Source organism: Globicephala melas, chromosome 1 (genome assembly GCF_963455315.2).
Source record: "Globicephala melas chromosome 1, mGloMel1.2, whole genome shotgun sequence".
Lineage (NCBI taxonomy): Eukaryota > Metazoa > Chordata > Mammalia > Artiodactyla > Delphinidae > Globicephala > Globicephala melas.
The window spans coordinates 12,038,009-12,060,344 of NC_083314.1; the positions used below are offsets into that span (position 1 = coordinate 12,038,009).

The 22,336-nt window shown below is 38.5% G+C and overlaps 1 pseudogene; it reads left to right on the forward strand.

The window, feature by feature from the left end:
- Nucleotides 1-20,229: 20,229 nt before the first annotated feature.
- LOC115867719 (small ribosomal subunit protein uS2 pseudogene) overlaps nucleotides 20,230-22,336 on the forward strand; it is a 121,944-nt pseudogene continuing 119,837 nt past the window's right edge.

Genomic DNA, 22,336 nt, shown 5'->3' on the forward strand with positions numbered 1-22,336 from the left:
AATGAAAATAAAAATAAACAAATGGGACCTAATGAAACTTAAAAGCTTTTGCACAGCAAAGGAAACCATGAACAAGATGAAAAGACAACACTCAGAATAGGAGAAAATATTTGCAAATGAAAAAACAGACAAAGGATTAATCTCCAAAATATACAAACAGCTCATGGAGCACAATATCAAAAAACAAACAATTCAATTAAAAAATGGGCAGAAGGACTTCCCTGGTGGTGTGGTGGTTGAGAATCCGCCTGCCAATGCAGGGGACATGGGTTTGGGCCCTAGTCTGGGAAGATCCCGCATGCCTTGGAGCGGCTAAGCCCGTGCGCCACAACGGCTGAGCCTGCGCTCTGGAACCCGCAAACCACAACTGCTGAGCCCATGTGCTGCAACTACTGAAGCCCATGCTCCTGGAGCCTGTGCTCTGCAGCGGGAGAGGCCGCCGCAGTGAGACACCTGTGCACCGCAACGCCCGCCACAACTAGAGAAAGCCCGCGTGCAGCAATGAAGATCCAAGGCAGACAAAAATTAAAAACTAAATTAAAAAGAAAAAGAGGTCTTCCCTGATGGCCCAGTGGTTGAGAGTCTGCCTGCCGATGCAGGGGACAGGGGTTCGTGCCCCGGTCCGGGAAGATCCCACATGCCGCAGAGCGGCTGGGCCCGTGAGCCATGGCCGCTGAGCCTGCGCGTCCGGAGCCTGTGCTCTGCAATGGGAGAGGCCACAACAGTGAGAGACCCGCGTACAGAAAAAACAAAAAAAAAAAAAAAAAAAAGAAAGAAATTTGTCTTCATATATTAAAATAAAAAAACGGGGCAGAAGACCTAAGCAGACATTTTACCAAAGAAGACATACAGATGACCATGAGGCACATGAAAAGATGCTCAACGTCACTAATCATTAGAGAAATGCAAATCCAAACTACAATGAGGTATCACCTCACACAGGTCAGAATGGCCATTATCAAAAAAATCTAGAAACAATAAATACTGGAAAGTGTGTGGTGAAAAGGGTACACTCTTGCACTGTTGGTGCAAATGTAAATTGATATAACCACTATGGAGAACAGTACGGAGGTTCCTCTAAAAACTAAAAATAGAACTACCATATGACCCAGCAATCCAATATTGGGAATATACCCTAGAAAACCATAATTCAAAAAGATACATGTACCACAATGTTCATTGCAGCACTCTTTACAATAGCCAGGACATGGACCCAATCTAAATGTCCATCAACAGATGAATGGATAAAGAAGATTTGGCTCGGGCTTCCCTGGTGGCACAGTGGTTGAGAGTCCGCCTGCCAATGCACGGGACACGGGTTCGTGCCCCAGTCTGGGAGGCTCCCACATGCCGTGGAGAGGCTGGGCCCGTGAACCATGGCCGCTGAGCCTGCGCGTCCGGAGCCTGTGCTCCGCAACGGGAGAAGCCACAACAGTGAGAGGCCCGCGTACCGCAAAAAAAAAAAAAAAAAAAAAGATGTGGCTCATATATACAATGGAATATTACTCAGCCATAAAAAGAAATGAAATTGAGTTATCTGTAGTGAGGTGGATGGACCTAGAGTCTGCCATACAGAGTGAAATAAGTCAGAAAGAGAAAAACAAATACCGTATGCTAACGCATATATATGTAATCTAAAAAAAATAAAATTGGTATAGATGAACCTAGTGGCAGGACAGGAATATAGATGTAGACATAGAGAATGGACTTAAGGACATGGTCGGCGGGGGCAAGCTGGGGTGAAGTGAGAATAGCATCGACATATATACACTACCAAATGTAAAATAGTTAGCTAGTGGGAAGCAGCAGCATAGCACAGGGAGATCGGCTTGGTGATTTGCGATGACCTCGACGGGTGGGATACGGAGGGTGGGACGGAGTCTCAAGAGGGAGGGGGTATGGAGATATATGTATGTATATAGCTGATTCGCTTTGTTGAACAACAGAACCTAACACAGCATTGTGAAGAAATTATACTCTAATAAAGTTGCATTAAAACATGCATAAAGAAATTAAAAATGCATACTGGGTGAGAAACTTAAATATGTCTAACCAGCAGAATTAACTTGTAGGAGCAACTGTGAACCAGTATATGGGAAAAGTTTTGTAGGACAAACACGGGAAGGGGGTCCAGTTTCCTAAGAACGAATGTCTTTGGTTTTACTCTGTTTGGGATCATGTCAGCCAACTTGAAATTAGAGGAACAAGATAAAAACATAAACCTGACTTGATGAGGAGATCACTGCAAATATAGAACTCAGGGAGATTTTAGGCACCACAGAGATCCATATGAAGGGTGACCACATAACATCATCAAACTTGGAAACTTAAGACTGAAAGGGTCCCCATTCATAATTATACCAGACAAGTATAAACCCAGACTGTCCTGGGCAAATGAGAATTTATAGCAACCTTACTGACGTTGAACTTGAGGGCAGGTTGGTTTGATGGATAGTCTAGCAGAGCTAGTGTAGCTGAGATGCTCCATGAAACCAGACAGTTTGAGGGATGAAGAAAGTCTTGAAAAATATTCAGTGAAATCACAGACACTGGTCCAATGGCCTCATTGTACATGTTTAGAAAATTAGAAAGGCAACCACTGTGATCACAGCCTGTGGTCAGAAGAAAAAGCTGAAGTCCTCAGAGTATTCATTAGTACATCTGAAATACATCACCAGAAACAGGTGAACAACAATAGAAACAAAAAAGTGATTTTTCTTTTTCTTTCTTTTTGCGGTACGTGGGCCCCTCACTCTGCAGAGCACAGGCTCCAGACATGCAGGCCCAGCAGCCATGGCTCACGGGCCCAGCTGCTCCATGGCACGTGGGATCCTCCCAGACAGGGGCACGAACCCGTGTCCCCTGCATCAGCAGGCAGACTCCCAACCACTGCGCCACCAGGGAAGCCCCAAAAAAGTGATTTTTGAGACCACTAGTATAGCATATAACCAGCCCCAAACAAACAAGATAATAAATAAAAACAAAGAAATGTTCCTGTTACTCAGAAGCATCAAGAAATGAGAAAAATAACGTAGTTAATTTGTTGTACCTAATACCTACTTAGGCCCAGGGAAGAAGGCTACTGCCATGGTGCTACGCTTTAGAGGAACAGCCCTATAAATGGCCCTGCTTATCACAACATACAAAGCAAATGACATAATGGGCACCACTGCCACTAGGGATTCAGAGCCTTGAGTTGACATGATGCTACTGGGAGATTGAAAATACCCATTTCCATGACCAACAACATTCAAGCTCTAGAAAAAAATTTTCATATCATTTGCCTCGTACTCCTGATTTGAAAGGCAACAAGTTTCAAATACCTAGAAGTTTTGAGAAGTTTGCTGCAGCTGATAGTAAAATTTTCTTCTTAAAGTGGAAAGAATTTGATCATCAAAAACACTTAAAGAAAAAGGAAAGAAAAATAATTGAATTGTCATATCCTTCTATCAGATTAAATGGATGTAAAGGATTTTTGAATATGGAGTATTGTTTCCCCATAATGCTGAGTGTCAAAGTTCTATACCCATTTACACTCCAATTCATGGTTTCTGATATACTCACAAATTACTGTAGTATTTGCAACAAATTACCCATGGTGGTAATTGTCCATGGTGGTAAAGAAAATTTTCAATATTAGCTATTCATTATTACTCTTAAATTTGGATACAAATGTCTACACATAATACGTAAAGCATGGTATAGACTCTTTAGATTAGAAACTAGAATTCCAAATAGTTTTAATACAATGTTCAAATATCATATACCAACATCAGATTGACTTAAATAACTTTGATTTTAAAAGTTGATATATACTCATTATAATTTGTATTTTACATATCCATTTTAATGCACAGTTTTGAATATATTTGGAGAAAAAAATGTTTGAAAATGTTTGAAGCATTTTTTAAGGTTGTGAGTTTTTAGAATTACTTGTACTCATTTTTCATGTAAATATATTTAAATTTAGTATACTTAGAATCATATTACAATTTTAAACCTCTATATTATTATTATCAACAGATTGTATGAAAACTATAATTAGAACATATAATTAATTTGCTGATATATAGGCAAAAAATGAATTTTATGGAATAAATATCAAGGATTTATGTATTGTGTATACTCTTATTTTATTACTAATAACAACATTGCTAGTATATCAACAGACCACAAAGTATTAGCTTTTTTCAGTCATTTGATATTTTGCAGACTTTCACTTTTATAAAATCATAGCTTTCATTATATTTGCCCATTTTGTTGAAATGGAGGTATATTTTCCATAATACAAGGAAAAAGTATTTTAACGGTTTATTAGTTTTACTAATAACTTTAAATTTCTTAGACATATGGTATGTTAGCCTCAATTTGTACTCCTGCACAAATCCAACAAATGTAAGAAGTATATCTGAATAAATCGTCATACTGTCAGTGGACCCTGAACAATTTAATGGGTGTCTGTTGATCCACGATTCCAAATAGAAAGAAATAGTCCTAGCAGTTATAGGGGAGATATACGAATAGAGATAAAAATAAATGAAAGCAGAGTTTCAGACTTAGGAATGAAAATGTAGAACAGAACAGAAGAAGAATATATGAAACCAAATAAGAAGCTAAATCTAATGACTTCTACCTAGATTCCAAGTGGAGGTTTCAAAGAATACATCAGTGTCATTATAAGTATTTCTTCAGTGTTTACAACAGCATCAGGGCAGTAAATCAAGGCCACATCCTTTCAACAAGTTACAGTTAGGATTCAAATTGTAATTTCTCTGGCTACAAACTGTGCCCTTTCCACTTTGCTCCCTTTTAAGACTCAAGTGATTGGTGTCATAGAAGAAATATTTGCTGTAGTGTATTTCTCAGTTTTCTCTATTAAAAGTTGTACATTTACTAAAGAAGTAGGGTTCAAGACAATGCTTCATATATATGAACAAACACCTTTATTTTTTGTAACCCAAATCCGTAAGATTAAACCATAATTCTATAGTTCCCATTAGAATTGGCAAACTTGCTGTAATTAGCAACCTGGTATAAATGTTTACAGAAGTGATCTAGATGCAGGATTTATTATTTAAATTATAATAAAGAGGAAGGTATAGAAATTACTCATAATAGACATTAGGTAAGCCAAATTATATTCTCACCTTTGCAGAAATGCTGACATTGTGATTATTTTCAAATATAAATTGATCAGTATTCACATGAAGTAATTTTTATTGCAAATATCTACAAAGATTACATGAATAGTATTAATTTTTTGGTCTTTGGGTCAATAAAAATAAGAATATGATAATATTATAGATCTTGATGTATTTCTCTTTTATAGTGCTAACATAAAATACTGTTGTTTGCTCTTGATGAAATTCTAAATATCAGGGTGTATTGCCGGACTATGGGTAAGTAAAACACTTTTATGCCCTTCATCTCTTATCTTTTTGAAAGATTATCAGTCTCTTAGAGAAGATTTTCACCTTATACTGAATTATAATTTATTGTTCTTGATAACCTGTTTCTACTTTTAGAAGGCAGAAGTCAATGCTTTATAAAATGTAAAATATACATAAATGCATAGAATAACATAAAGCATTGTCTCTACATGAACTTTAACAGGGTTCAAAAGACTTCAATAAAGTATATGCAAATATATTTTTCAATTCAATATACAAACCTTTTATTTGGTATGTTCTCCCAAAGAACAGATGTTCTTTAGAAAGAATAAATATTTACAGAAATCTCATTGATTTCTTGAGAACTAATCCACATGAATAATATTTGCAGGAAAATTCTGAAAAATTTTCCCTTTTATGTTACTTTGAACTGAACCACATTAAAAATAATATATCTAAGAGCAATGCTTACAAACAGATTTTTAGAATTATTTAACTTGCACATAGATTTATAATTTTTAGGAGCAAATAAAAATCTAATTTACTAAATTAAAATCCTATAATTTTAGAAGGTAGTCTAAATATTATGTAAATATAACGATGATAAATCTATTGTTTCCTATTCCATTTGATTTGCTGAATCAACTATACCAATTACTATTTTATAGTGTTTTATCAACAAGAAAACATATTCACAGGAATGAATCACAACATCCCTGGAAAGTATTATGTTTCTCATAATAATGATCATAGGACTAATGTTCAAACAGGTTAAAGGACTTGTAGTTAAGAAGTAACATTAAGACTATAACAATATTTCAGAACCCATATTCTAATAATCAGACAATGGTACTTCTCTATTCAGGGTACCTTAACAACAATAACAAAAGAATTGGTATAAAAATGACACAACTCAAATTCTGGATCCATCCCGTAAAAGCTATCTTGCACACAACACTTCTTTATAACTTGACTTCTTCATCTACAAAATAGAGAAGAGTGTCTCTCACATGATGTTGTTTTGATAATTAAAAAGGATAGAGAAGGGCTTCCCTGGTGGCGCAGTGGTTGAGACTCCACCTGCTGATGCAGGGGACGTGGGTTCGTGCCCCGGTCTGGTAGTATCCCACATGCCGCGGAGCGACTGGGCCCGTGAGCCATGACCGCTGAGCCTGCGTGTCCAGAGCCTGTGCTCCGCAACAGGAGAGGCCACAGCAGTGAGAGGCCCGCGTACCACGACGAAAAAAAAAAAAGGATAAGTATTGTGATTATGCTTTTCATATCTTTATACTAATCCTTAGCACCACTTGATGCAAAGTCAGATTTACCATTCCTATAAGGAAATTTAAAATCAGAAACTATAACTAATTTTGCCAAAGTGTTATAGCTAAAATTTTAACCCATCAATTTCAAATAGAGTTTCACTGTATTATACTTCTAAAAAATTTATCACATCAAAATTGGCATTCTGTAGTTATCTAATGAATATTTGTTTCTTTGTCTTTGTGAGCTATTTTCTATATAACAATTGTTTATCTTTATGTAGCAAATTGCTACCATCAATGTTTACAGTGATTATCAAAGGTACAGAGAGGCGGGGAGACTTATTTAAGCTCCAGCAAGGACTTAAGCCTCCTAGACTTCCTTACCTCTTTCTACCAAAGTACTTTATTCTTTTTTGTTGGTGAAGTTATTCCTCTCTTTAAGGAGATTTTTAAAATATCACTCTGAAATTTTAAGAAGTATCAAATAATGCTCTACTTTTGAATTAACAATTTTCTGCTCCCTGAGAGCAATATCTCAAAAAGAGACATTGAATGGGGAAGTTCCTGGTCTGATACAATAGAGATTGTAGATCTCTAAATTATCCCTAAACTGTGTAATTGGAATTCTGAAGTCCAGAGAAAGGAGAAATGTTCATAGAAGGATTAGGGCAGTCCTCACCATTAGGATAAAGTCAATTCTGCTGCTATATAATTAAAAATATATTTGAAATGATACAGATAATCTGTACCCTGTCCCCAGGTGCTGTTCTATCAATGTCAAAAAGTTATCACTGGGCCAGTTCATACTAAAGGCCAGACAAACACAAGAGTAAATCTCTAAAGCAATAAGAACAATTAAATAATTTGTATGTTTCAAAATATCTAAATATTCACCATCATGTACAAAGATTCTAAATTTCTAGAGTGTTTAATTATCATACAGATCCAAGTTAGTCACTGAATATTTATTGATAAAATAAATGTTGGATCAGTTGTAGGTTGAACATCAAGGAACCTCACATTTGAAAATATTCTGTCAGTAACAACAGTGTGTAAAGCTTGATGAAACTCTCTGCCAGAGAAACTTTTAGTGGACTGTTCAAAATTAGCAAAGACAATTATTCAGGGTTTCTGGAGATTTTATAAAGGGCTTAAAATAAATTGAGAAGCAGTTATGGCACAAAGTCTACAGATTTTTTTTTTTTTTTTTTTTGGTGGTATGTGGGCATCTCACTCTCGTGGCCTCTCCCGTTGCGGAGCACAGGCTCCAGACATGCAGGCTCGGTGGCCTTGGCTCACGGGCCTAGCCGCTCCGCGGCATGTGGGATCTTCCCGGACCGGGGCACGAACCCGCGTCCCCTGCATCGGCAGGCGGACTCTCAACCACTGCGCCACCAGGGAAGCCCTACAGAGATTTTTAACAACATTGGAAGGCCATGGACTTCAAGCTCTGGGCTACAACATTCTCCCGTAAAGAACCCTTCCAGTGTCTTGGCAAAGGTATATCTATTATCGACTCCCCCCAGCTCTCTGGTGCAAAAGAGCTCTTTTGGGTAGATTTGGCATCCACTGAACATGAATATCCCATCTCCCAGACTATGTGGTCTGGGAGACATATATTGAGGACGATGGGTTGTGGAAGCTAGGTAGAGCATAAGCTCTACCTACTCCTCAAGTACATATACACACAGCTCCTTCTCTACAGGGAGGATCTGGGTTGGGGAGGACACAGTGAAGAACAAAACCTCCATCTCTCCCATCCCTAGCTCCTGCTCATGGAACAGAAGTTCTGCCCTGTCCAGGGAGAGCCAGTGCAAGCCTTGAAAATTGGAAATCCCTTGGCCCTGCCTGAAGGGCCTAAATGTATGTGCATTACACTGTGGCACAATTAATGACTCAGGGATTTGCTGAAAGCAGTAAAGCAATCAGTTAAGAACCAGTGAAGACTAACAGTGGTACTAGTGTGATATAATAGAGGCATACCCAGCAGAAGTCTAACAAGAAAATCAGGGAAAGATCCAGTGAGAGAGGACTGTGCTAAAACCACCATCCATCCTATGTGGTCCAGAAGACTGTGATCACGCTGAAGACACTGCCCTCTAGGGGAGACCTTCAAGACAGCGGGGGAGTAAGACGCGGAGATCACCTTCCTCCCCACAAATACATCAGAAATACAACTACATGTGGAACAACTCCTACAGAACACCTACTGAGCGCTGGCAGAAGACCTCAGACTTCCCGAAAGGCAAGAAACTCCCCACATACTTGGGTAGGGCAAAGGAAGAAAGAAAAAACAGAGACAAAAGAGTAGGGACGGGACCTGCACCTCGGGGAGGGAGCTGTGAAGGAGGAAAAGTTTCCACACACTAGGAAGCCCCTTCACTGGCGGAGATGGGAGTGGTGGAGGGGAAGCTTCGGAGCCACGGAGGAGAGCACAGCAGCAGGGGTGCGGAGGGCAAAGCAGAGAGGTTCCTGCACAGAGGATCGGTGCCGACCAGCACTCACCAGCCCGAGAGGCTTATCTGCTCACCTGCCGGGGTGGGCGGGGCTGGGAGCTGAGGCTCAGGCTTCGGAGGTCAGATCCCAGTGAGATGACAGGGGTTGGCTGTGTGAACACTGCCTGAAGGGGGCTAGTGTGACACAGTTAGCCAGGAGGGAGTCTGGGAAAAAGTCTGGACCTGCCTAAGAGACAAGAGATCATTGTTTTCGGGTGCGAGAGGAGAGGGGATTCAGAGAACCGTCTAAACGAGCTCCAGAGATAGGCGCAAGTCGCGGTTATCAGCACGGACCCGAGACGGGCATGAAACGCTAAGACTGCTGCTGCAGCCACCAAAAAGCCTGTGTGCGAGCAGAGGTCACTATCCACAAACCCTCCCGGGAGCCTGTGCAGCCCGCCACTGCCAGGGTCCCGTGATCCAGGGACAACTTCCCCGGGAGAACACATGGTGCGCCTCAGGCTGTTGCAACGTCACGCCTGCCTCTGCTGTCACAGGCTCACCCCGCATCCCATACCCCTCCCTCCCCCTGGCCTGAGAGAACCAGAGCCCCCTAATTACCGGCTACTTTAACCCTGTCCTGTCTGGAAGGGAACAGCAACCCTCAGGTGACCCACATGCAGAGAGAGGGCCAATCCAAAGCTGAACCCCAGGAGCGGTGCGAACAAAGAAGAGAAAGGAAAATTTCTCCCAGCAGCCCCAGGAGCAGCAGATTAAATCTCCACAATCAATTTGATGTACGCTGCATCTGTGGAATCCCTGAATAGACAACGAATCATCCCAAAATTGAGGCGGTGGACTTTGGGAGTAACTGTAGACTTGGGGTTTGCTGTATGCAACTGACTGGCTTCTGATTTTATGTTTATCTTAGTTTAGTATTCAGAGTTTATTATCATTGGTAGATTTGTTCATTGATTTGTTGCTCTCTTCCTTTTTCTTTAACCTATAGACTTTTTTTTTTCCTTTTTCACCTTTTGTGAGTGTGTACGTGTATGCTTCTTTCTGTGATTTTGTATGTATAGCTTTGCTTTTACCATGTGTCCTAGGGTTCTGTCTGTACTTTTTTTTTTTTTTTAGTATAGTTTTTAGTGCTTGATATCATTGGTGGATTTGTTTTTTGGTTTGGTTGCTCTCTTCTTTCTTTCATTCTTCTTTCTTTTATTTATTACTTTTTAATATTTTTACTATTAATGATTTTTTAATTCTTTATTTTAATAACTTCATTTCTTTTTATTCTATTTTTTCTTTCTTTCTTTTTTCTCCCTTCTCTTCTGAGCTGTGTGGCTAACAGGGTCTTGGTGTTCCTGTCAGGTGTCAGGCCTGTGCCTCTGAGGTGGGAGAGCCAAGTTCAAGACATTGGTCCATCAGAGACCTCCTGGTTCCACATAATATCAAATGGCGAAAGCTCTCCCAGAGATCTCCATCTCAATGCTAAGACACAGCTCCACTCAATGACCAGCAAGCTACACTGCTAGACACCCTATGCCACACTACTAGCAAGACAGGAACACAACCCCACCCATTAGCAGAGAGGCTGCCTAAAATCATAATAAGGTCACAAACACCCCAAAACACACCAGAGGATGCAGTCCTGAACACCTGAAAGACAAGATCCAGCCTCATCCACCAGAACACAGGCACCAGTCCCCTCCACCAGGAAGCCTACAGAGTCCACTGAACCAACCTTAGCCACTGGGAGCAGACACCAAAAACAACAGGAACTATGAACCTGCAGCCTTTGAAAAGGAAACCCCAAACACAGTAAGTTAAGCAAAATGAGAAGATAGAGAAATACACAGCAGATGAAGAAGCAAGATAGAAACCCACCAGACCTAACAAATGAAGAGGAAATAGGCAGTCTACCTGAAAAAGAATTCAGAACAATGATAGTAAAGAAGATCCAATATCTTGGAAAAAGAATGGAGAAAATACAAGAAACGTTTAACAAGGACCTAGAAGAACTAAAGAGCAAAAAACCAATGATGAATAAATGAAATTAAAACTCCTCTAGAAGGAATCAATAGCAGAATAACTGAGGCAGAAGAACAGATAAGTGACCTGGAATATAAAACAGTGGAAATAACTACTGCAGAGCAGAATAAAGAAAAAATGAAAAGAATTGAGGATAGTCTCAGAGACCTCTTGGACAACATTAAATGCACCAACATTTGAATTATAGGGGGTCACAGAAGAAGAGAAAAAGAAAGGGGCTGAGAAAAATTTTAAGAGATAATACTTGAAAACTTCCCTAATATGGGAAAGGAAATGGTTAATCAAGTCCAGGAAGTGCAGAGAGTCACATACATGATAAATCCACGGAGAAACACGCCAAGACACATATTAATCAAACTATCAAAAATTAAATACAAAGAAAAAATATTAAAAGCAGCAAGGAAGAAAAACAAATAATATACAAGGGAATCCCCATAAGGTTAACAACTAAACTTTCAGCAGAAACTCTGTGAGCCAGAAGGGAATGGAAAGGCATATTTAAAGTGATGAAAGGGAAAAACCTATAACCAAGATGACTCTACTCAGCAAAGATCTCATTCAGATTCGACAGAGAAATTAAAACCTTTACAGACAAGCAAAAGCTAAGAGAATTCAGCACTACCAAACCAGCTTTACAACAAATGCTAAAGGAACTTCGCTAGCAGGAAGCGCAAGAGAAGGAAACGACCTACAATAAGAAACCCAAAACAATTAAGAAAATGGTAACAGGAACATATATACCGATAATTGCCTTAAATATAAATGGATTAAATGCTCCCACCAAAAGACATAGACTGGCTGAATGGATACAAAAGCAAGACTCGTATAAATGCTGTCTACAAGAGACCCACTTTAGACCTAGGGACACATACAGACTGAAAGTGAGGGGATGGAAAAAGATATTCCATAAAAAGGAAATCAGAAGAAAGGTGGAGTAGCAATTCTCATATCAGACAAATAGACTAAAAAAAAGGCTACTAGAAGAGACAAAGAAGGACATTACATAATGATCAAGGGATCAATCCAAGAAGAATATATAACAATTGTAAATATTTATGCACCCAATATAGGAGCACCTCAATACCTAAGGCAAATTCTAACAACCATAAAAGGGGAAATCAACAGTAACACAATCATACTTGGGTACTTTAACACCCCATTTTCACCAATGGACAGATCATCCAAAATGAAAATAAATAAGGAAACACTAGCTTTAAATGATATATTAAAGAAGATGGACTTACTTAATATTTATAGGACATTCCATCCAAAAACAACAGAATACACTTTCTTCTCAAGTGCTCATGGAACATTCTCCAGGATAGGTCATATCTTGGGTCACAAATCAAGCACTGGTAAATTTAAGAAAACTGAAATCGTATCAAGTATCTTTTCTGACCACAACGCTATGAGACTAGATATCAATTATGGAAAAAATCTGTAAAAAATACAAACACATAAAGGCTAAACAATACACTACTAAATAACCAAGAGATCACTGAAGAAATCAAAGAGGAAATTTAAAAATACCAAGTGGCAAATGACAATGAAAACATGATGACCCAAAACCTAAGGGATGCAGCAAAAGCAGTTCTAAGCACGAAGTTTATAGCAATACAATCCTACCTCAAGAAACAAGAATCATCTCAAATAAACAACCTAACCTTACACCAAAAGCAATTAGAGAAAGAGGAACAAAAACTCTAACAAGTTAGCAGAAGGAAAGGAATCACAAAGATCAGATCAGAAATAAATGAAAAAGAAATGAAGGAATGATAGCAAAGATCAATAAAACTAAAAGCTGGATCTTTGAGAAGGTAAACAAAATTGATAAACCATTAGCCAGACTCATCAAGAAAAAAAGGGAGAAGACTCAAATCAACAGAATTAGAAATGAAAAAGGAGAAGTAAAAACTGACACAGCAGAAATACAGAGGATCATGAGAGATTACTACAAGCAACTCTATGCCAATAAAATGCACAACCTGGAAGAAATGGACAAATTCTTAGAAATGCACAACCTTCTGAGAGTGAACCAGGAAGAAATAGAAAATATGAACAGACCAATCACAAGCACTGAAATTGAAACTGTGATTAAAAATCTTCCAACAAACAAAAGCCCAGGACCAGATGGATTTACAGGCAAATTCTATCAAACATTTAGAGAAGAGCTAACATCTATCCTTCTCAAACTCTTCCAAAATATAGCAGAGGGAGGAGCACTCCCAAACCCATTCTACGAGGCCACCATCACCCTGATACCAAAACCAGACAAAGATGTCACAAAGAAAAAAACGACAGGCCAATATCACTGATGAACATAAAGGCAAAACTCCTCAACAAAATACCAGCAAACAGAATGCAACAGCACATTAAAGGAGTCATACACCATGTTGAAGTGCGGTTTATACCAGGAATGCCAGGATTCTTCAATATATGCAAATCAATCAATGTGATACACCATAATAAACTGAAGGAGGAAAACCATATGATCGTCTCAATTGACGCAGAAAAATCTTCTGACTAAATTCAACACCCATTTATGATAAAACCCTCCAGAAAGTAGGCATAGAGGGAACTTACTTCAACAAAATAAAGGCCATATATGACAAACCCACAGCCAACATTGTCCTCAATGGTGAAAAACTGAAACCATTTCCTCTAAGATCAGGAACAAGACAAGGTTGACCACTCTCATCACTATTATTCAACATAGTTTTGGAAGTTTTAGCCACAGAAATCAGAGAAGAAAAAGAAATAAAAGGAATCCAAATCAGAAAAGAAGTAAAGCTGTCACTGTTTGCCAATGACATGATACTGTACATACAGAATCCTAAAGATGCTACCAGAAAACTACTAGAGCTAATCAATGAATTTGGTATAAAGTAGCAGGATACAAAATTAATGCACAGAAATCTCTTGCATTCCTATACACTAATGATGAAAAATCTGAAAAAGAAATTAAGGAAACACTACCATTTACCATTTCAACAAAAAGAATAAAATACCTAGGAATAAACCTAACTAAGGAGACAAAAGACCTGTATGCAGAAAACTATAAGACACTGATGAAAGAAATTAAAGATGATACAAACAGATGGAGAGATATACCATGTTCTTGGATGGGAAGAATCAACATTGTGGAAGTGACTATACTACCCCAAGCAATCTACAGATTCGATGCAATCCCCTATCAAACAACCAATGGCATTTTTCACAGAACTAGAACCAAAAATTTCATAATTTGTATGAAACCACAAAAGACCCTGAAATGCCAAAGCAATCTTGAGAAAGAAAAATGGTGCTGGAAGAATCAGGCTCCCTGACTTCAGAATATATTACAAAGCTACAGTAATCAATAAGTATGGTACTGGCAGAAAAACAGAAATATAGATCAATGGAAGAGGAGAGAAAGCCCAGAGATAAACCCACACACATATGTTCACCTTATCTTTGACAAAGGAGGTAAGACTATACAATGGAGAAAAGACAGCCTCTTCAATAAGTGATCTGGGAAAACTGGACAGCTACATGTAAAATAATGAAATTAGAACACTCCCTAACACCGTATACAAAAGTAAACTCAAAATGGATTAAAGACCTAAATGTAAGGCCAGACACTATAAAACTCTTAGAGGAAAACATAGGTAGAACACTCTATGACATAAATCACAGGAAGATCCTTTTTGACCCACCTCCTAGAGAAATGGAAATAAAAACAAAAATAAACAAATGGGACTTAATGAAACTCAAGAGCTTCTGCACAGCAAAGGAAACTATAAACAAGACAAAAAGACAACCTTCAGAATGGAAGAATATATTTGCAAACGAAGCAACTGATTAATCTCCACAACATATAAGCAGCTCATGCAGCTCATTATCAAAAAAAAAAAACAACCCAATCCAAAAATGGGCAGAAGACCTAAACAGACATTTCTCCAAAGAAGACATCCAGATTGCCAGCAAACACATGAAAGGATGCTCAACATCACTAATCATTAGAGAAATTCAAATCAAAACTACAATGAGGTATTACCTCACCCCAGTCAGAATGGCCATCATTAAAAAATCTACAAACAATGATGCTGGAGAGGGTGTGGAGAAAGGGGAACCCTCTTGCACTGTTGGTGGGAATGTAAATTGATACAGCCACTATCGAGAACAGTTTAGAGGTTCCTTAAAAGACTAAAAATAGAACTGCCATATGACCCAGCAATCCCACTACTGGGCATATACCTGAGAAAACCATAATTCAAAAAGAGTCATGTACCACAATGTTCACTGCAGCACTATTTACAATAGCCAGGACATGGAAGCAACCTAAGTGTCCATCGACAGATTAATGGATAAAGAAGATGTGGTATATAAACACAAAAGTAATATTACTCAGCCATAAAAAGAAACGAAATTGAGTTATTTGTAATGAGGTGGATGGACCTAGAGTCTGTCATACAGAGTGAAGTAAATCAGAAAGAGAAAACAAATACCATATGGTAACACATATATATGGAATCTAAAAAAAAAAAAAAAGGTTCTGTAGAATCTGGGGACAGGACAGGAATAAAGACACAGATGTAGAGAATGGACTTGAGGATGTGGAGGGGATGGGGTAGCTGGGACAAAGTGAGAGAGTGGCATGGACTTATATATACTACCAAATGTAAAATAGATAGCTAGTGGGAAGCAGCTGCATAGCATAGGGTGATCACCTGGGTGTTTTTTGACCACCTAGAGGGGTGGGATAGGGAGGGTGGGAGGGAGACAAAAGAGCAAGGAGATATGGTGATATATGTATGTATATAGCTGATTCACTTTGTTATAGAGCAGAAACTAACACACCATTATAAAGCAATTATACTCCAATAAAGATGTTAAAAAAAAATCTTGTGTACACAGCATTGCAGTATAAGCAGGGCTTCCCATGTGAATGTGTTTCATTATTCATGCCTTCACTAGATCTCTCTTATTTCAGGTTATTTCTCCTATTAGAAGTTATAGAAGATTGTACCATGTCAAATAAAGTTTACTAATTAAATCTATTTTAATTCTAAATGTTTTTGCCATAAAACATCATTGAATGAAAACAGGAAAGGGAAAAATATTCAAAATTAAATCAACAATGACAAATTGAAATAATTCCAGTAACAGTTTAATAATCCTCTCTTAGAAGTAACTAATTAGAGATAAATTCTTTCTTTCACAATTGTTCCATTTAAGATAATTTTGCACTACTTGAATTTTATGTGAAGCAAAAACAAATAAAGAGACCTCTAAACTTGTTTTTGTGTGTGTGTGTGTAATAAACAAGCTGTGCTACTGACTTGCAGTCTCCTACTTACCCCAAGTTAAAGACATAAGCCTTATTTCCATAGACTTCAATCCTAGTTAACCTATTTTCTTTTTAAAAATGAGGTCCTAACAGGCACTTTTCTCAAGCAATCTGGTTTCATCCATATGTAAACTTTTATGGCACACAATTGTGTTAATTATGTATTTTTTTTCCAAACCACTTCAGTTCACTTGGCTGCTATTTTACATAAACAATGCAATGAATATTGCCTCCAGCCTCAGTCTTACCAGTGCAAAATTTGTGTTAAGATGACTCTGTCTGGCTTTGCTTGCATCATCAGACATTTTTACTCTTATACTTCATCGATATTGTCAGTGCTTGGCTCTCTTTGAAGCCTCTAGGATTTGGATGTCTACAAAAACAACAGACATCTGAAAGCAACATTTTCCTTAACTTATGGTTGCTGCTGATGTCCAAATTTATTTGTACCTAGTAAAAATTACCCTCCCACTACACTTTTTGTCTCTCTCTCTCTCTCTCTCTATATATATATATTCATAAATATATACATTTATTTTGCATATATATATATTATTTTTAAGAGTAGTTTTAGGTTCACAGAAAAATTGAGGAGAAGATACTGGTATTTCCCATATACCCCCTCCTTCCCCACACATGTAGAGCCTCCCTCATTATCAACATCCCCCACCAGAGTGATATATTGTTACAGTTGATGAACCTACGTACACATCATAATCACTCAAAATCCTTGGTTTACATTAGGGTTCACTCTTGGTGCTGTACGTTCTATGGTTTTGAACAAGTGTACGATGACATGTATCCATCATTATAGTATCGTAGGAAATATTTTCTCTGCCTCAATATATTTTGTAAATTGTCCACTTATCTAAAATGTTTTATATATTTTTTTAAATTTTTTTATTTTTGGCTGTGTTGGGTCTTCATTGCTGTGTGTGGGCTTTCTCTAATTGATACGAGCAGGGGCTACTCTTCATTGTGGTGCACGGGCTTCTCATTGCGGTGGCTTCTCTTGTTGCGGAGCACAGGCTCTAGGCATGCGGGCTTCAGTAGTTGTGGCTCGCAGGCTCTAGAGCACAGGCTCAGTAGTTGTGGCACATGGGCTTGGTTGCTCCATGGCATGTGGGATCTTCCCAGACCAGGGCTCGAACCTGTAACCCCTGCATTGGCAGTCGTATTCATTTTTTTTTAAACATCTTTATTGGAGTATAATTGCTTTACAGTGGTGTGTTAGTTTCTGCTTTATAAAAAAGTGAATCAGCCATACATATACATAAGTCCCCATATCTCCTCCCACTTGCATCGCCCTCCCACCCTCCCTAACCCACCCCTCTAGGCGGTCACAAAGCACCGAGCTGATCTCCCTGTGCTATGTGGCTGCTTCCCACTAGCTATCAATTTTACATTTGCTAGTGTATATATGTCCATGCCACTCTCTCACTTCATCCCAGCTTACCCTATCCCCTCCCTGTGTCCTCAAGTGCATTCTCTACATCTGCGTCTTTATTCCTGTCCTGCGCCTAGGTTCTTCAGAACCTTTTTTTTTTTTTTAAGATTCCATATATATGTGTTAGCATACGGTATTTGTTTTTCTCTTTCTGATTTACTTCACTCTGTATGACAGACTCTAGGTCCATTCACCTCACTACAAATAACTCAATTTCGTTTCTTTTATGGCTGAGTAATATTCCATTGTATATATGTGCCACATCTTCTTTATCCATTCATCCGTTGATGGACACTTAGGTTGCTTCCATGTCCTGGCTACTGTAAATAGAGCTGCAATGAACACTGTGGTACATGACTCTCTTTGAATTATGGTTTTCTCAGGATATATGGCAGGTGTATTCTTAACCACTGAGCCACCAGGGAAGCCCCATGTTTTATATTCTTAACAAAACACTTTGTTTAAAGTCAACTTTTAAAATCATAGAATATCACATTTCTGGGTTTCCATTAATTAACTTCTAATTCATCTCTGAGCCTAAACTACTAGTTTGTCAGGATAATTAGTGTCAGCATCATTTGCTTTTCTTCAGCCTCTGTAAGGTTTCTTAAGAATCTAGGAGCACTCTGAGTTCCGGAAAATGTAAGAGAATTTCAATTATCTTTCTATCATACTGGCCTTTAATAATGTCATTGTTGAAGACTATACAATTCCTCAATTATCTGGGTCACTCAATTCTTTGTCATATGTAGTGTGTGAGAAGTTTTATTAAACATGAAAGCCCTATGCCTAGAATTGATCCTTCCCCATACACCCAGGAGTCACATCAGAGGTCTTATCCATTCCTCTCTGCTGTCCTCAAAGGAATGTTCCCATCTGCCTTTTCCTTTTCTTCCTAGACACCCAATACAATCTGTTCTTAAGAAACATCCTTGGACTTTATGTAATCTTTATTGTGCCACAGCTTTCCTGAGACAAGACAGAACAAAGTCTGGCTATCCATTTAAAACAGAAGGGAGACAAACTATTTAAAAAATTAATAATCAATTGGCTCATATTTCAATAAATTGTACCACCACTGCTATTCAATTTAGTGTTCTACAACCAAGGAAGCAACTGTATTATCCTGTAGAATGCTGATTCTCTCTAGGAAATGTTATTAATGCCAGCATCTATAGTTATGGCAAAAGATACTTCACTATTCCTTTCTGTATTGTTGTTTGAAGCGTATTCATTTTAGATCACTCACTTAAAATTAACGATCCACAAATAGGAGAAACAAAATAAGCTGCCTGTTTGTGGTGAACAATTGTTTTGGTTTTCTTACATTGATTTTTATATTGATTTTCTTATATTGATTTTCTTAGTATTGATTTTTCCTTCAGATGTATACTAATATGTTGTATCTGTTTCATAATTGGAATGAAGTAACTTATTCATTCAACCATTTATCTCACTCTCTATAGATCAGCAGTTAGATAGATATAGATACAGATATAACAAAAATAAAAGCAAACATACAATCTATACCAGGCACCGTACTAAGCTTTGGGGTAAAAAGGCCCTCTTAGAGCTTATATTTTAATGAACACTAAGTTAGAAGGATCTGTATGCTCTTCTTTACATCAATGTGTGAGAATCCTGCAAGGAAATCTGTTTATGTGGGTATTAGAAACTGTTATATATAAATACAATTGTTATATAGACTATAAATACATACATTTCATGGACAAATATGACAGGAATGGTACATTAAACTCAGTCATAGTTCTTTTCTTGCAGGACTACTCCATGATGCTAACGTGAATGATGAATCTCTTGCAGAGGATATAGTCTATATAGCATTTCCAAACTTACTGGCTACAGAGTATTTCCATCACAGAACATTTCATTACAATCTGAAATGTCTGAACTTTAAAATTCCAGGTACTTCTTAAAAATCATTTCTTTTCCTATATCTATGAACTTTTTAGTATACTGTTATTTGATTGGCTTTCATTTTTAATAATCTCTTAGTAACATAGATTTTATAGGCAAAGCCTCATGAAATGTATAATCCCCTAAAAAATATCTTTCAAAACTAAGGTGGATAGATTTAACATATTGATAGAGAATATAGTAATATATGGGTAAGCCTTCGTTTGCATCTTTGAATCCAACATATCTTTTCTACTCAATATAATTTAATCTTGCTCCTTAGTCCAATTTACAAATTTAAAATCTTTGACTTTTCCCTTTCTGTGCTACCCAGACAGCGGTCTGTAAGGCATTGTTCTGGGTTCCCAGCATAACTTAAAGAGAAACTTTCACAATGCCCTGAGCCTTTAATGTCCTGCAAATGAAGGAGGACGTCCTCAAACCTTGCAGCAAGAACCCACTTAGGTGGCACCGACCTTGACTTCCAAATGGGACAGTTATCTAAGAAGAAAAAGTAATGGCATTACCTCTAAATCTGAAGAGAACCTGGGAGAAGCTTCTGCCGTCCTCTTCTGCCATCACTGCCATTGAAAATCTGGCTGATGTCAGTACCATAACCTCCAGGAAGACCAGCCAGAGAGCTGTGCGGAAGTTTGCTGCTGCCATGGACGCCACTCCTACTGCTGGTCACCTCGTTCCTGGAACCTCACTCACCGGAGCCCGGCAGGCTTCCGGGAGCCGCGACTCGTGGTGGTTCCCGACACCAGGCCTGACCACCGGCGTGAAAGGCATCTTCTGTGAACCTGCCTACCACTGCTCCGTGTAACACAAACCAGTCTCTTTGCTGTATGTACACCGCCATCTGTGCAACAACCGGGAGCTCGCTCTGCGGGTCTGACGTGACGGACGGACGCTGACCCGGGAAGTTCTGCGCATGCGCAGTTCCCTCTCCCGTGAGCACCTGCGGGAGTCCCGCCTACTCTCGACTTGTGCGAAGATCCTCAACAGGTGTTTGTAAAGGAAGGGCAGGCCTCAGCTGAGAAGGCTGTGAGCAAGGAGGAATTCAGGGTGAACGGACTTCTCCAGCTCCTGAATTTACTGCTGCTAAACCCGAGGTGGCAGCCTGGTTTGAAGGCAGCAGGTGCCCTCTGTGCCTGCCCATTAGTTCCCCACTGAGAACCACAGTGCACAGCGGTCAGTGAAGATGCCACTGAAGATGGGCTGCAGCTGCCACTGCTCAGGCCATGGAATGGGAGGAGCAATCGCTGAGTGGTCCGCAGCTGTTCTGCAGACTCTTAAAAAGGAAATAGGGGGCTTCACTGGTGGCGCAGTGGTTGAGAGTCCGCCTGCCGATGCTGGCAACACGGATTCGTGCCCCGGTCCGCGAAAATTCCACATGCCGCGGAGCGGCTGGGCCCGTGAGCCATGGCCGCTGAGCCTGCGCGTCCGGAGCCTGTGCTCCGCAACCGGAGAGGCCACAGCAGTGAGAGGCCCGCGTACCCAAAGAAAAAAAGAAAAAGGAAATAGGGTGACAGAAAATAAAGTTTCCAAAGTAGGATGAGATAAAATAAAATAAATCTCTGACTTTTGATTGGAGTGATGAGTCCATTTATACTTGATATAGTCATTAATTGGCTTTACGACTGCCATTTGTTTATGTCTGTTGTCTTTGTTGCTCCTTTATTCTTCCTTAACTCATTTCATGTAAAACCAAATTTTTAGTATTCATTTTAATTCCTCTGTTGATTTTCTATTTACTCCAGGATTTATAATATGAATCAATATATTATGATCTACTTCACAATAATACTGTCTTAATTCCAATAAAATATTGCAACTTTTCTCTATTACTGCTCCGTATCCATTTTTCTCTTTTGTTCTATTTTGCCATATAATTTACAAATTATTATATGAAGTGAAATGAGTCTGACAAAGAAAGACAAATACTGTATGATCTTTGTCATATATGGAATCTACATATATTTATATTTATATAGATGGTTGCCAGAGGTGGTGGGTAGGGGTTGGAATAAATGGGTGAACTTTTTTTTTAGTTTAAATAAATTGAATTTAAAAATGACATCTGTGTATGTTACAAACCTAAAAACAGAATATTATAATTATTGCTTTATGTAATCATGTCTTTTAATAAAATTGAGGAGAAACATTATATATATAGTCTATATTTACTGACAGATGTACCATTCCAGTGCTTTTCATTTCTTCTTGTGGATTTGAGTTAGTTGATCATTCTGGCTAGAGATTTTTCAGTTTCATTGATCTTTTAAAAAAAACAGTTCCCTTTTAATTGATTTTTCCTATTATTTCCCTTTACTATTTCATCTTTTCTGCTTTTATCTTTATTATTTCCTCTCTTCTGTTTGCTTTGGGTTTATTTACCCCCCTTTTTTTATTGTTGCTTAACATGGAATATTAGGTAGCTGATTTGAGACCTTACTTCCTTCTAAAGACAAGTGTTTAATGCTGTAAGATCCCCATAA